Source organism: Neltuma alba, unplaced genomic scaffold, assembly GCF_004799145.2.
Source record: "Neltuma alba isolate B1F8T4 unplaced genomic scaffold, ASM479914v2 tig00010339_pilon, whole genome shotgun sequence".
Lineage (NCBI taxonomy): Eukaryota > Viridiplantae > Streptophyta > Magnoliopsida > Fabales > Fabaceae > Neltuma > Neltuma alba.
In genome coordinates, this window is record NW_021635249.1 from 461,409 (window position 1) to 475,210 (window position 13,802).

Here is a 13,802-nt window from a genome sequence, read left to right on the forward strand (position 1 = left end):
TAGGAGTTTTCCTAGAGAGGGCGAGAATTGGTCCTCTAGATTAAAATTTACATTGCTCAGGATGGAGTAAGGTACCCTATCCGAGCAGGAAAAGGAAGCAGTCAAGGCAAGGTAAGCAGAGTCGACCTTACCCAACGGAAGTATGACTAGCCAAGAACGAAGCTAGGCTTAGATGTATCTGAGCTTAGCAGAGTACTAGAGCAAGTAGAAAGAGGAAGAAAAGTAGAGCAAAGATCTTTTTACAGAATTTTGAACCACTCCATTTCGATTTTTCTAGATTAAGTTATGAATTTTTGAAGTTGGGCCAGAAAACTGGGTTTTTACCCGGTGAACAGTAAAAATATGAAAATCAGCGTTTTTCATAAATTTTTGAGCCCAAAACCATCCAATGTGGTCTAAAATAGTTTTAATTAAACCCTCAGTGGATTCGATAGTAAGTTGTGACACAAGAGAATTAAGAGGTAGTATAGAACTTACAATTTGATGTTAACTTGCTTGGTTTGTTGCTATGTGTAATTCTTTGTTTATATGCCATGATATGGTAGAGCTAGATGGATGATAATGTGTTTAATTCCTTGCATTGTATGCCTTGGTTATATTCATTGTTGAATTGACTTTTCAAATGGTTTATTGCTCCATTTCCATGGCATGAAGGTTGATTGACATCTTGTGAAATCGCATGTAATATGCTCTGCTTGATTGACATTATAATTGTGATTCTTTGTTACTGAGATTTTCATGAAATCTCACTCTTTTTTATGCTTAAATTAACACCATTAGGGGTGGTAAGTGGTCAAGGAAAAGGAAAGAAAGTGGCCCTAGCTTGAGGATTGATTTTATGTGGTTATGTGGAACTCTATGAACATTATGTTACAATATTGTAATATCTATAACTTTGATGACTTGATCACTATTTGGTGACATGTAACATATGTGAAGTATACTTTTTAAATAGTGTGGATTATGGTAAAGACATGCTTTGAATGGTTATGGTGGACTTTTTAAAATGATGATTTTGACCTAGTAAGGACCAAAGTTTGACCTCATATGATTTTAAGCAAATAAAGGAATTTTATCATGAAATTTGGCATATCAATAGATCTCATTTTTAGCTTTAAATGAGTAGTAATTCATTAAAATTAAAGTTTTGTACAAAAAGTTATGTCTATCCAAAGTTAGGCATAAATTCTAAAAAATTAGAAAAATTGACTATATGAACAGCGCATATTAACGTGAAAGCTATAACACCTTAACTTTAAACCCATTTTTATAGCAAATAGAAGCAAATGGAACCATTCATTAAGCTTTTAAGTTGGTAAATTTAAAATTTTAAAACTTTTCTTCTCGGGTTACTATTCACATAACCCTAAAATTTGATCAAATTTGAAAAATCATAACTAATTCTAGAAACATTGAAATGAAGTGGTTCCAAATTTTATTTGAAGCTTTCAGAGAGATCTTTAATGGAAAAATAACTCCAGGTTGTACTTCCCTCTCATGCATTCCTAGATTTCATGAAAATGTGCACTGTTTGTTTAGTCATTTTTTTTAATTTTTCAGAATTTATGCCTAATTTTGGGAAGGCATAACATTTTGTACGAAACTCTAAATTCAATGAATTATCACTCATTTTAAAGATAAAAATGATATCTATTAGACTGTTAAATTTCAGATTTTAATCAGTCCAATTGCCCAAAATCTCACTAGTCAAAGTTTAAGCACTAATTGGTCAAAATTCATCCACTTAATGCCAATTTCGTACCATAACATTAGATCAATCCAAAACCATTATTTAGCACACTAAATAGCCAGAAACCATGCTATAGTCAAGTTATACAGCATATAAAGTCATGAAGTCAAATATCCAATATTACAAGTTTTATAAAACAAGTTTCCCAAAATGCTAAACATGATCAAGGTCTTCACATTCAAGCCACTTCCTTGCTCTTTCCCTTAGAGCTTCCATCCCCTAATAATTGTAATTCAAATATCATGGGATGAGATTCCAAAGAATCCTAGTAGCAAAGAAGATCAATCCAAGCATTAAAATGCAAGGTAAATTCATGTCATATGCGAACATTAACCAAGCCATAAACATATTATTGATATGCCATGGAAAGGGAGCATTAATCATACCATTCAATAACTCAACTAAATATATTTGCCAAGGCATTAATACAAGGAGGTAATCTCATTTTCACATACATAACTCAACCACATCATGGCACATACACATAACATAAACAACCAAACAATTTAATGCAAAAATTGAAAGTTCTTGCTACCTCTTGTTAGCTTTGATCCTTGGTCCCTTTCTCTTGCTCTTAAGCCCCCTTTTTGCTTAATGTCAAAGCCTAATAATTAAGCAACACAATGGCATTGTCATTAACTTCAACAATCGATGTTACAAGAAGATAGGACTTTACTCACAGTGACCTTGCTGCATAAGAACAGCACCTATGCCAATATTAAAAGCAACTATCTCAATATAGTGCATGGAAAATTAAAATTGAAATTGCTAAAACAAGGGCTATTGTTAATGCCACTTTCAATTGTTGAAAATCATATTCTACAGTCTTATATCAAACAAAAGAATCTTTTTTGAGTAGTTTATTTAATGCTGAGTAGCAGCATCCAACTCATCTAATAAATTTTCAATGAAAATAATAGGAAAATAGTCCCTAGCAGTAGCGTTGTTTAAAGCCCTATAATAAAAAAAAAACCACAAACCATCTTTCTTCTTAACTCGAACCACTGGTAAAGTAAAAAGGAAAGAACTATGCTCAAAAGAACCCTTTGATGGAGGCAAACGCTTGGGTTCTTCAAATATATCTTCAAATACAACTAATAAATATGTTACCGCATTAAGGGTATCATGCATTTCTGGGGAAACTAGTAGCATAATGAATATCTTCATTACAAGGTATGATTTACAAACAATAGATGTTGATAATTGCATAAGCCTATTATCCCATGTAAATTACATAATTAAATTCTTAGTCCAAACAAATAATACCTAGTTCTGTAACCATTGCATGCCCACTACCAAATCAAATCTTTTAGAGGAATAAAAATCACATCTGCCCTTAAATCTAACCCCTGAGAAGAGCAAGAAAAAGCAATACAAGCAATTTTACCAATCAACTCGCCTCTCCCTACAACTGCTGTAACTCTTATGGGAGAGATAAGAGTAGCCTCAAAGCAACCTTTAATACTCAAACATTCATCTAGAAGACTATGAGAGGTACCAGTACCAATAAGAATATGTATAAGTCGCTTACCACACTTACCAATTATTCTTATAGTTGGATAGTCTGAAGTACCCAACATAGCATTGAGTAAAGTAATAGGATTATTATCAAAGTTAACTTTACCAACCTATGTTTTTTAGAAGAGCTATAATCACCGGGGCTGTTATTTCACAATCATTAAATACCTTTATAAGATATATTTGTATTTTCTTCCTTTGTGGAAAATCACGCCTTGGAGTATATTTACCCCTACATTAATAACACAAATTCTTTACACAGAAGTCCTCGAGCTCTTGAGGAATGAGTTTTTGTCAAAATTGAACCATCGATTTTTCCAAAATCCTATTAGATTTAGTGTTCACTGGTGGAGGCAGTGCCAGTTTCTGAGAGGATTATGGTAGTAGAGATTTTGATCTTGCACGTTCATGGATAAGGCTTAAATTCCCATCAAACAGCTATGCTAAACTCATCGTTTCTAATAAAGCTTGAAGACATAATGTCTTCATCCTAGAAGCAAGTTTAAGTTTCAAAGCCCTGTTATAGCTACCAAGTTTCTTAGCATCATTTAAATCTATTCTGTAGACCAAGTCATCAAACTCATATTGAAAGGCTACTAACAGTCTTTCTTTTTTTCAACTTGAACAATGGGATCATCATTTAACGGAGCAAACCAAATCTTCACAACTTCAATCAATGTCTCCTAAGCGTCCTCGATGACTTTTTCTCAAAATAGTAAAACCTCTTATAAGAGGCATTATTAAAAGCTAAATTAACCAACATCACTTTATTCCCTTTTGAAGTTTCATCCAATAAAAAAAAAAATTGCTTAACTTTTGAAATCCAATAAAAAATATCATCGGGATTGAATTTTGGAAAATCAAGCTTGGTAAATCTGGTAGGTACCGTATAACCAAGATGAGACTCTCTAGATAACATTCTTGATTCAATTTGGCACAGTCCAAATCTCCACAAACCAAGCTAGCCATTTGAAGAAGAGGGGGAGCAAGAGGGGGGAGCAGAGAAGAGGGAAGTTTTGAGACTCTCAAATGAGGGACTCCAGCTGTCATTCAGTTCTGGTTCTTCACCTTCGTTTGTCCTGGTCATCGCTGGTGTTCACAGCTGTCGTCTTGTCTGCCGTTCAAGGTTCTATTTTACTATTTTCTCTCCCCTGTTTAGTATTGATTTTTTTCCTTCTCCTCTGTTACTGCCTTGCCCAGATGGTGGAAGTTTCTCTCTTGATGACTGCTTCAATTTTTGTCTCCCTTCTTCCTTTGTTCTGTGCTAAAAGCGTTAGCCTTCATCCTTGCTCATCTAAGTGTGCTGATGTGGCATGGTTGAAGCTTTCTTCTTTTTAGGTTGTGTTGATGTATGCTAGGTGATTTGAAGCTTTGGTCATTCATTCCTTTATTTTTTTTTTTTTGTTGTGTGAAAATAAGAAAGAGCAACTGAGCAATGTTCTTGTAGGAAATTTTAAAGAAGTTATTTACTTTGTGTTGGCCTCAGAATGCCCTTAAAGAATTTGATAAAATGTTTAAATGAAATAGGCCTACTTCAATATATGTTATTATAGCATTTTCATGGTGGAGCATAATTTCATTTGTCTTCAAAGGAGTTTCATTTGAATCTTGCTTAAAGATGAAGCTAGAAACAGTGAAATTTTGTGATATTTTAGAATGAAGTTGGATGATAATTTAAGAACTCAAATAAGCCTTGTGAAGAAATTGGATTGAGTAAACTTAAGAGACTATATTGATATTGACGCTTGGGAGTATATGAATGGCTGTTTATGAATTAAGATATTTGTCTATAATTTAATTTTTGAATGCCCATAAAGCATTTGATGGATTGCGTGAAAAGAGAGAATCATTAAATGTTCTATAAATTATAAAGAACTTGGTTTTTCTTACTTGAACATCTTAATGGTAACATTGAATCATCCATGGTGTATGAAATGTCCTACCTTTAACCCCTCAAAGCACGCATTCGTAAGTGTTATGGTTCAAGCAGATCATAACACAAACCCGTTGATTTAAAATTTCAGCATAACTACTCGGGTTACTATTCACTGTTAAATTTCCAGATTATAGGTCCAGTTTCAAAAATTCATAACTAAATCCATAAAATTCGTATTGAGGTGTTCTAAAATTATACAAAAATCTATTTTGATGCTCTTTAAGGAAAAAAATATCCAATTAGACTTATCCTTGCCCAATTCATATAGTTTAATTAATAAATAATACTGTTCATTTCATAAAATCTCAAACTTCCAGATTCTGTGCCTCAAATTTGGAAATTTGGAAATTTGTATCTCCTTGTGTACACATCCAATTGAGATGATATAGCTATCATTTTAAAGCTTGTGATGTGTACTATAATTCTGCCAAATCTCGTGACTTAACTCATTCGTTTGATAGGTCAAACTGGAGCTACAAACTTACTACTCCAGGACCTACGTTTTATCTCTTAACATCTCTTTACTTTAATTCTTTTAATTTCTTTGGCATACATAACATGGGCTTACTCTTTCCCATTCCTGATCATACATTTATATACATGCCACAAGCATTATAAATAAATACATGGCATCATAGGCATCCACAACATAAATTACATAGTAGGAGAATTACACATTGAATGATAATATCATTCATTAACATGAACAATTCTCCACTTTCTTCTCCTTGCTTCTCATGCCATTATTGCCCATCATTGATTGACCTAAATGGTTGGTTAGGAAGGGGGTGAGATTCGGGAGAATCTCAGTAGCAAACAATACCATATTAATCATGCTAGATGGATGCTAATGCACTACACGCAACTTGTTTATTCTCTTGTGAATTAGTGACATATTAGCATGCTCAAAGCTAACTTCTTAATGTATGGCCATGGAGACATAATCTACTCATCATGAATAGCAACTACAGCATCTAAAACATGTCACAATAACATTCAAATACATGTACACGGCAACACATAAGCATACAACATCAAGCAATGACAATAGGTAAGTTCACTACCTTGCATCTCAAGCTTTCCTCTTACTTTTCCTTTGACTCCCTTGACTTTCCAACCATATGGGCATTCAGTCAACATTACCAAACATCCTCTTGGATGTTTCAAAGGTCCTAAACATAGTCATAATTATAATACAATCTATTAGAACGACTAGATTACATAAAGTTCAAGACTAGCTCTCTTGAACCTCAACCCTTTCTTTTCCTTTTAGGGTTTTCTTTCTAGCTTTTCTAACATAAATCTCATCATTTTCTATCCTTAAGATCCATTTCTTATCAATTAGGACCACTTTAGATGGCCTTAGATTCAAGAAGATCAAATCTAAAAATTTTGGTTCGCGGGTACTGTTCACGCAGAAAACCCAGAATTTTTTCTCAACTTTGGAAATTCATAATTAATTCTAGAAAAATCCACATAAAGTGGTTCCAAGTCTCACTAAAAGCTCCTTAAGTTAAAATTACAAAAAAAATAGTTTCAGGAACCAATTCTATTCGGAACAGTACCGAAATTGTACAGAACTCGACACTCTTCCAAAGGTTAAACACTGTTTCCAGATTTCAAACCCTAACTTTGAAAAATCACCATAAATCGTATACATATCCAAATGAAGTGTTCTACCTATAGATTTAAAGGTCACAGAGTGTACTTTAAGCATGCCAAATTTTAGAATCAGATACGCACAGTAACTAATTTGGAATAGGCATAAAATCAGATGCTATAACCATCACATACCTTGATCTTGAAGCTTGAACTTAGGTGGACTTTCTCTCACTAGAACTAGCTCTTTCTCTCTCTAAATGCAAGAGTGGCAAAGTTTTCCCTATGGTTTCTTGCTTGGCTGAAAATGTGAGGGGAGGGAGTGCCTATTTATAGCTAAAAATTTGGCTTGAATGGACCAAAATGCCCTTGGTGGCTAATAGAAAGGGTAAGGGCAATTTTGGAACTTCAAGTTGACTTTTGGCTTGAATGAATCAACTCCTCTTTGGTGAGATCGGTCATGTTAACATCCCAATCATTGACCGACTTCTCAGATCTTGCGTCCCAATCCATTGTGTTTTCTATCACAACTCCTGTAACAATATGTTAATTTTTCTTTTAACTGACATATTAACTAAGCAGAGCGTTCTATCTTATGCCAGAACCTCTGCTCTGATACCAAAAATGTCACAACTTACTATCGAATCCAATTAGGGTTTAATTAAAACTATTTTAGACCACATGGGATGGTCCTGGGCTCAAAAATTTATGAAAAACGCTGATTTTCAGATTTTTACTGTTCACCGGGTAAAAATCCAGTTTTCTGGCCCAACTTCAAAAATTCATAACTTAATATAGAAAAATTGAAATGGAGGGTTCAAAATTCTATAAAAAGCTATTTGAATGCTTTTTCAAGAAAAAATAATCTTATGAACCAATTTCATTTGAAAAGGTGTCAGGTTTTTGTGAAATTTACCTCTGTCCATTTGGCAAAAATCCTTTTTCCAAATCCTGAACCTTAACTTTGAAAAATCGTTAAAAACCGTGTAGTTGGAAAATTTTAATGTTCTGCCTATCAATTTGAAGCTCAGGACGTGAACTCTAAGCATACCAAATTTCGTGTAGAAATTCATTCTGTAACTTAATAAAATGTGGCTCTAAACTAACGTCCTGCTTAAGGATTACAGCACCAACTATAAATACTTATACATAACCAAACGTCCGTGAATTTTTATGGTGTGACGCCATAATTTAGCCTCCAATCTGCAACTTTCTCTTGGGAGTTTCAGGCTCTAAAATGTTAGATTATATTTGGGGGATGAGATTTTAAGAAATCCCAGTAGCAAGATTAATCAACCAAAACATTAATATGTATCAATTACAAGCATTCCAACCTTTTACTAGTAATAGGGAACTACTTTACCTCATACATTTAGCACTTTAACATGCAATAGCCAAGGCACATAAAGCAAGGAGTATAGCTACATAATCATCATCATTCAGTTCAACCACATAATAGCACATGAAATTCCATAGCAATCAATGCAACACTCAACATTAAGGTCAATTAAATCTTACTACCTTAATCCAATGCTCTTTAATTTTCTTGTTCTCCTTTCTTGCTTCCATAAATTCCAAACCCTAACATGGAAATCCATAAAAAGGGAAGCAAGATCATCAACCATTCCTCATAAAAACCAATAACATAATTCAAGTAACTCCTAAACCCCTTAAAGCTTCCATCTTTATTCTTGAATTTTTAGAGTTAGTTTCCGTAAACCCTAAAAATTCTCTCTTGACTCATTCCTACATGATTTTTCATGTAGATTCCAAATATCTATTTGGATTTAACAAAATAAATTTCCTTCTTTCAATTTCAGCTTGACCGAACCTTTGGGTTAAAAATCCAAAAATTGCAACTTTGATTCTATGGCTTCCAACACTTGTCCTTTAGGTTTACCCTACACTATTTTTCATTTTGAACACAATGGAAGCATCAAAACTTTGAAAAACAAATCCTAGGGTTCAGATCTTACTTTGGCCGAAATGAACTTTAATTAAAGAAAACACTTCAAAAACAACCTACAACCACTTGTAACCACTAGGATCTATCATGCTTTGAAGTGTTTTAGCAAGATTGAACCATAAAACTTCCTCCTCTACAATATATACGTTTCAGCCAGCATCAAAAGAGAAGGAAAACTATGATTTTTAACCATACAACTCAAGCAATCAAAGCAAGGAACATCTTAGAATAACTTACCAAGCTTGAGTCTTAGTTGGATGATCAAAGTTGCTCCCTTTCTCTTGGTTTCTTCATCAAGCTCTCTCTTTTTCCCTCTCTTCTTGCCTTCGTCGAAATACTAACCAGATTTAGGGGGAGGAAGAGCTCATTAATGTGCACAAAATATCCCACCAACCATCATTAATGATTTGCCAAGTGTCATAAGCCTAATTAATCTTAATCCTCTCTCTTAATTAACTTAAATCATAATGTAATTTAATTCCAAAGTCAAGATCCTCTCCATTGGTAGCTTGACACTTGGAAAGCTTTAATTGCCATCCATTGAAGGTTTGACAAGTGGCAACTTACGGGCCAAGCAAAGTGCAAGACTCTGCTTCTTACTTTATCGGTGCACTTTGACTCCGAGTTTAATTTCTTTTCTATAATTACAGTGCTCTGGCCTCTGTAATTATTTTCTATCAAATCCATAAATTATTCTCCTCATTTTTATCTTTCCAAATTGCCCTCTTTGTCTCAAATTTAATTTCCTAATAATTAAATAAAAGGAAAACTGATTTCTTTCTCTTTAGTGATTTTTCCACTTTACAAAGGAATTGGGAAAAATCTTGGATACTTGAGGGTCTTCTTTTGATTCCATAATCTCTTATAATTCATTGGGGTATCATAGAAATTTTCTTGGGATTTTATTCTCCTTAAAAATATTTATTTGGAATTTTCCAAATAGAGGACCTTAAACTAGCTTAAATCACCCTTAAATTCCTTTGTAATTTCTCTAAGCGCAATTTGATTATAAAACCAATTTTATAATCCCATCTAATTCTTAAGGAACATTTTCCTTATTTTTTCTTAATTTTCTGAGGCTTGGAAATATTTTTCCATAATTATTTTTAACCAATTTTCCTCAATTAGTCAAACTTTTCATAATTGGCTTGGAAAACTATAATAATTATTTTCCACCAAAATTCTTCTATTCTCCTTGTCATTTTTTACCCTTAATTATTTAGGAATATCCTTATTCCTAAATACCATATTACTGGATGTGACATCTTGATCACATGGCCTCTTGTCCTTAATTTTAAGCTCTTACTTACTAAACAATAATACCTATCAAACAACAAAAACAATGGCATTCCATATCAATTATATCACTCCATAAAACAATTGACTCTAAAACCTTTATTTTAGGGTTTTAATATCATCTTCCTTAACATAATTCCCATATGCTTTTTCTACAAAATTTTTCATGTAGAATCCATAAGTGAACTTAGATTTATCCTTCGGGGCTTATCATTATATCCATGATAGTCTCCCATGCCTTACGATTTCCTTTCTCATCTTATAGGAGAGGTCTTGTAAAATCATTTTCATCATATCCTCAGATATTCTGGAATTTTTCTGAAACATTTGAGCCATTTTCAATAACTTTGAACATTGGTCAACCATAACTTTCATTAATTGCAATTAGGTTCCTACTTGGCCCAGGAATGTTTTCCTTACAATTTAGTTCCTGGGAATCCCTCTGTCCCTCTAGGAAATCTCTGGGATCTCTGCCAAAAAGAGCCTAGTAGCCTGCCTATTTCAGGCTAATTTTGGTACTTCTAGGCCCAAAATTTGGGATGTTACATTTTTCCTTTAGAATGAAACTCATGAAGATAATTGATCAAGCGATAATAATAAACATTTATGTGGCAGCTGGAAAGGGAATCAATTAATCACCAGATACTTTAAACATAAACTGAAAATCCTTTATCGACGTCATGATCGATAACTGATTGATCAATCAAGTTATCAATTAATCAAAGTGAAAGAATTTGAAACAGATGACTATATTTATCGATCAAGTTATGAATTAGCCATTGATCTATTAAGTGATCGATAAATGAAAAGAGTGACCTTTGAAAGATTAATCAGGAAAAGGTTTAAAATTACCTATGGTTTTAAATCCCTTAAAATAGAGAATTAAGATAAACATGAAGGCTGAGAAAAGCTTGAAGAGTAATATTCAACAGATTTTGAGAATCACTGTAACTTGTTATTGTTAACTGAAATGAGTCAATGATTGATCAAGTGATCAAAAACTGTTTGATCGATCATGTTATTGATAAAGCTAAGTGAGAGAAAAACAGATTCCAAAGAACAATGATCGAGTACTTTATCGATAAATGAATGATAGAAAAATTTATTGATAAAAGTCAAGAAAAGTATTTTATGATGAAAACACAGATTGTATAATGTTCGAGCAGATGATCGATTAAAGGTTGATTGATCAAGTTATCAATAAAACATTATTTGAAAAGCTAAGTCAAAAATCCAGGGAAAAAGCTTGATCGATCACGTTATGTGAAAACAGAATATTCAAAAGTTTGGATGATCAATCATTTCATCGATAATTAAATGATCAATCAGGTGATCAAAAATGTAACTTAAAATAGTAGGTGCAATGAGATAGTGATGATCGATTATTTGATCAATAAATCACTAATTGATCAAATGATCGATTAAGGAACTAGACAACCTTGAACAAAAACATATTGATAATCCAGTGAGTTATTAAGCCTTGTTTGATCAGGTTATCAATAAATCCCTGATTGATAAAGTGATCAATAAATGGTGAATGAAACATAATATAACTTAAGTAGAAGAGCTTTATTATTTATCTGTCTTCTTATCGATAACTTATTTATCGATCATGTGATCGATAAACACTTACCAAAATTATGTCTCCTTCTCTGTCAGTTGTTTAAACATCTAATTATCGATCAAGTGATCGATAATTTTCTGCAGACTTCTATACCAAACAGTGTTAACAATGATAGATCAATTGATTGATCAACACATAAAATTTGAATTATCTATCAATTTATCAATCAAACTTAGTACCAACCTTTAATTACACAGAGACAATTTATCTGATCTTGATTGATTACCTTTTGATCGATCAGGTGATCGATCAACATATTAAACCAGAACATACTTGATTTGTTATCATCAAAACCTTAAATCTAACACATGTCCATGAAACTAGTAAGGGCGAGTATTGATGATGTTATGTGGAAAGTATTTCACTTATCCTTGGAGGGCAAAACTAAAGAGTAGTACATGAATCTGCTGCTCTATATGGATAATGCATATGAATCATGAATTAGTCTGAAGAAAGCACTTTTGGATAAGTACTTTCCTTCCACAAAGATTTCAGCTGCCCACAAGGAAATTTCCGCAGCTAAGCAAGAGCCTTTTGAGTCATTTTTTGAATTTTGGAGCAGATTCCAAGAAATGCTTACCCAGTACCCTAATCAACAAATTCTTAAGGAGCAAATGGTACAATATTTCTGCAATAGGCTATTGACATACGAGGCACAAGTCTTAGATGCCGTTGCGAATGGATCTGTGGAGAATATGGAACCACGAACTATTTGGGAATTAATAGGGATTTTTGCTCTTAATAGACAATATGTAAGCTCAAGGGATTCAAGAGACCACAAATTTGATAGGGATCCACTATTGGTTAAGTTGGCCCTAAGACATGTCCAAGCTTGCAAGTACCGTTGAAAGTCTTCGCTCTAACAAGCCTCAGTCCCTTGCTTTAATAGCTACAAGTTATGGGGTTTGTGATTCCCTGATGCACACTACTCAGAATTGCCCTGGGCTAGTTGAAGAGGTGAATGTGATGTACCAAGAAAGAGATGGGCAATCTCATAAGATAGACCCCTACTCAAATACATATAACCCCAGTTGGAGAGATTGTAACATCCCAAATTTTGGCTCATAAATACAAGTAATAGCACAAGAAAAGGATGATTACTAAGGCCAATACAATGAAAGTCCCGGAGATCCCTCAGAAGGAAAAAGAGATTTTCCAAGGGCAAATGTGTAAAACAATAGTGTTTGGGGACTAAAGAATGACGAACTGGAAACAACTAAGAGCCAAAGGTTATGCCAGAAACTTGTAAGAGATGGTTCCGAAAGTTAGGCCTAAGGAGGGACCAAATTGCAAAGAAAAGATTCCTAGGCCAAGTAGGGACCTAATTGTAAATAATAAAAGTTCTGGTCGGCCAATGCTCAGAGTTAGGAAAAAGAGTCCAAATGACTTAGAAAAATTTTTGAAAAATAGGAATAGGATCCCAGAGCCGATATAAGGTTAGAAATGACATAAATGCCCTGAAGTCATTCCGCGGTTTTGAGCAATTTGAGATAGTAACTTAAATTGAATTATTTATGTTATGAGATGGCCTCAAATAATCAGGAAAAACTGGGAAACAGTAGTTGAGAAATTTATACAGATTGTAAAATTAATTCCGTCCCCAGAAATTGACAAGATTAGCTTTAATTAAATTTAAAACCTATTTATACCCTATCCGGGGAAAGTCAAAATAGCTATCCACAGTTTGACTTTTGACTCGAGAAAAATTAGAGGAATTTCCCATGATGAAAGGGAAAGAATGAAACCCAAAGACAGATCAACGAAGTTACGAGCGGATAGAAAGAAGTCAGAGAAGGTAACCCCGATGAAGTATTATTTAATAATATTTCTGGGAAAAGGAGAAAGAAAATATCTAAAGACCATCATGATGGTGCTGAGTCACCAAATGCAATCATGACACCTACGAGTCATCATGCTAAGTCACCAAATGCAATCATGATACCTACGAGTCATCATGCTGAGTCAGCAGAAGATATTTATGGACAACATAAAAATCAGAACGCAGTACGGGAATACTTTAGATAGTCTTTTATAGTGAAATCTCTACTGCGTGACTTAGTAAGGTTAAGTAGCCTGTCAGTAGAGCTAATTATTTTTATCTATACTCCTCTAA

The 13,802-nt window shown here is 33.6% G+C and overlaps 1 long non-coding RNA gene across 1 annotated transcript in view; it reads right to left on the minus strand.

Moving 5' to 3' along the window:
* Window positions 1–8,304, minus strand: part of LOC114755770 (uncharacterized) — a 29,425-nt gene extending 21,121 nt beyond the window's left edge. The window contains exon 1 of the long non-coding RNA XR_003741357.1: window positions 8,295–8,304. This is a non-coding gene — a long non-coding RNA (uncharacterized LOC114755770). The remainder of the gene's footprint in view (window positions 1–8,294) is intronic.
* Window positions 8,305–13,802: the final 5,498 nt, after the last annotated feature.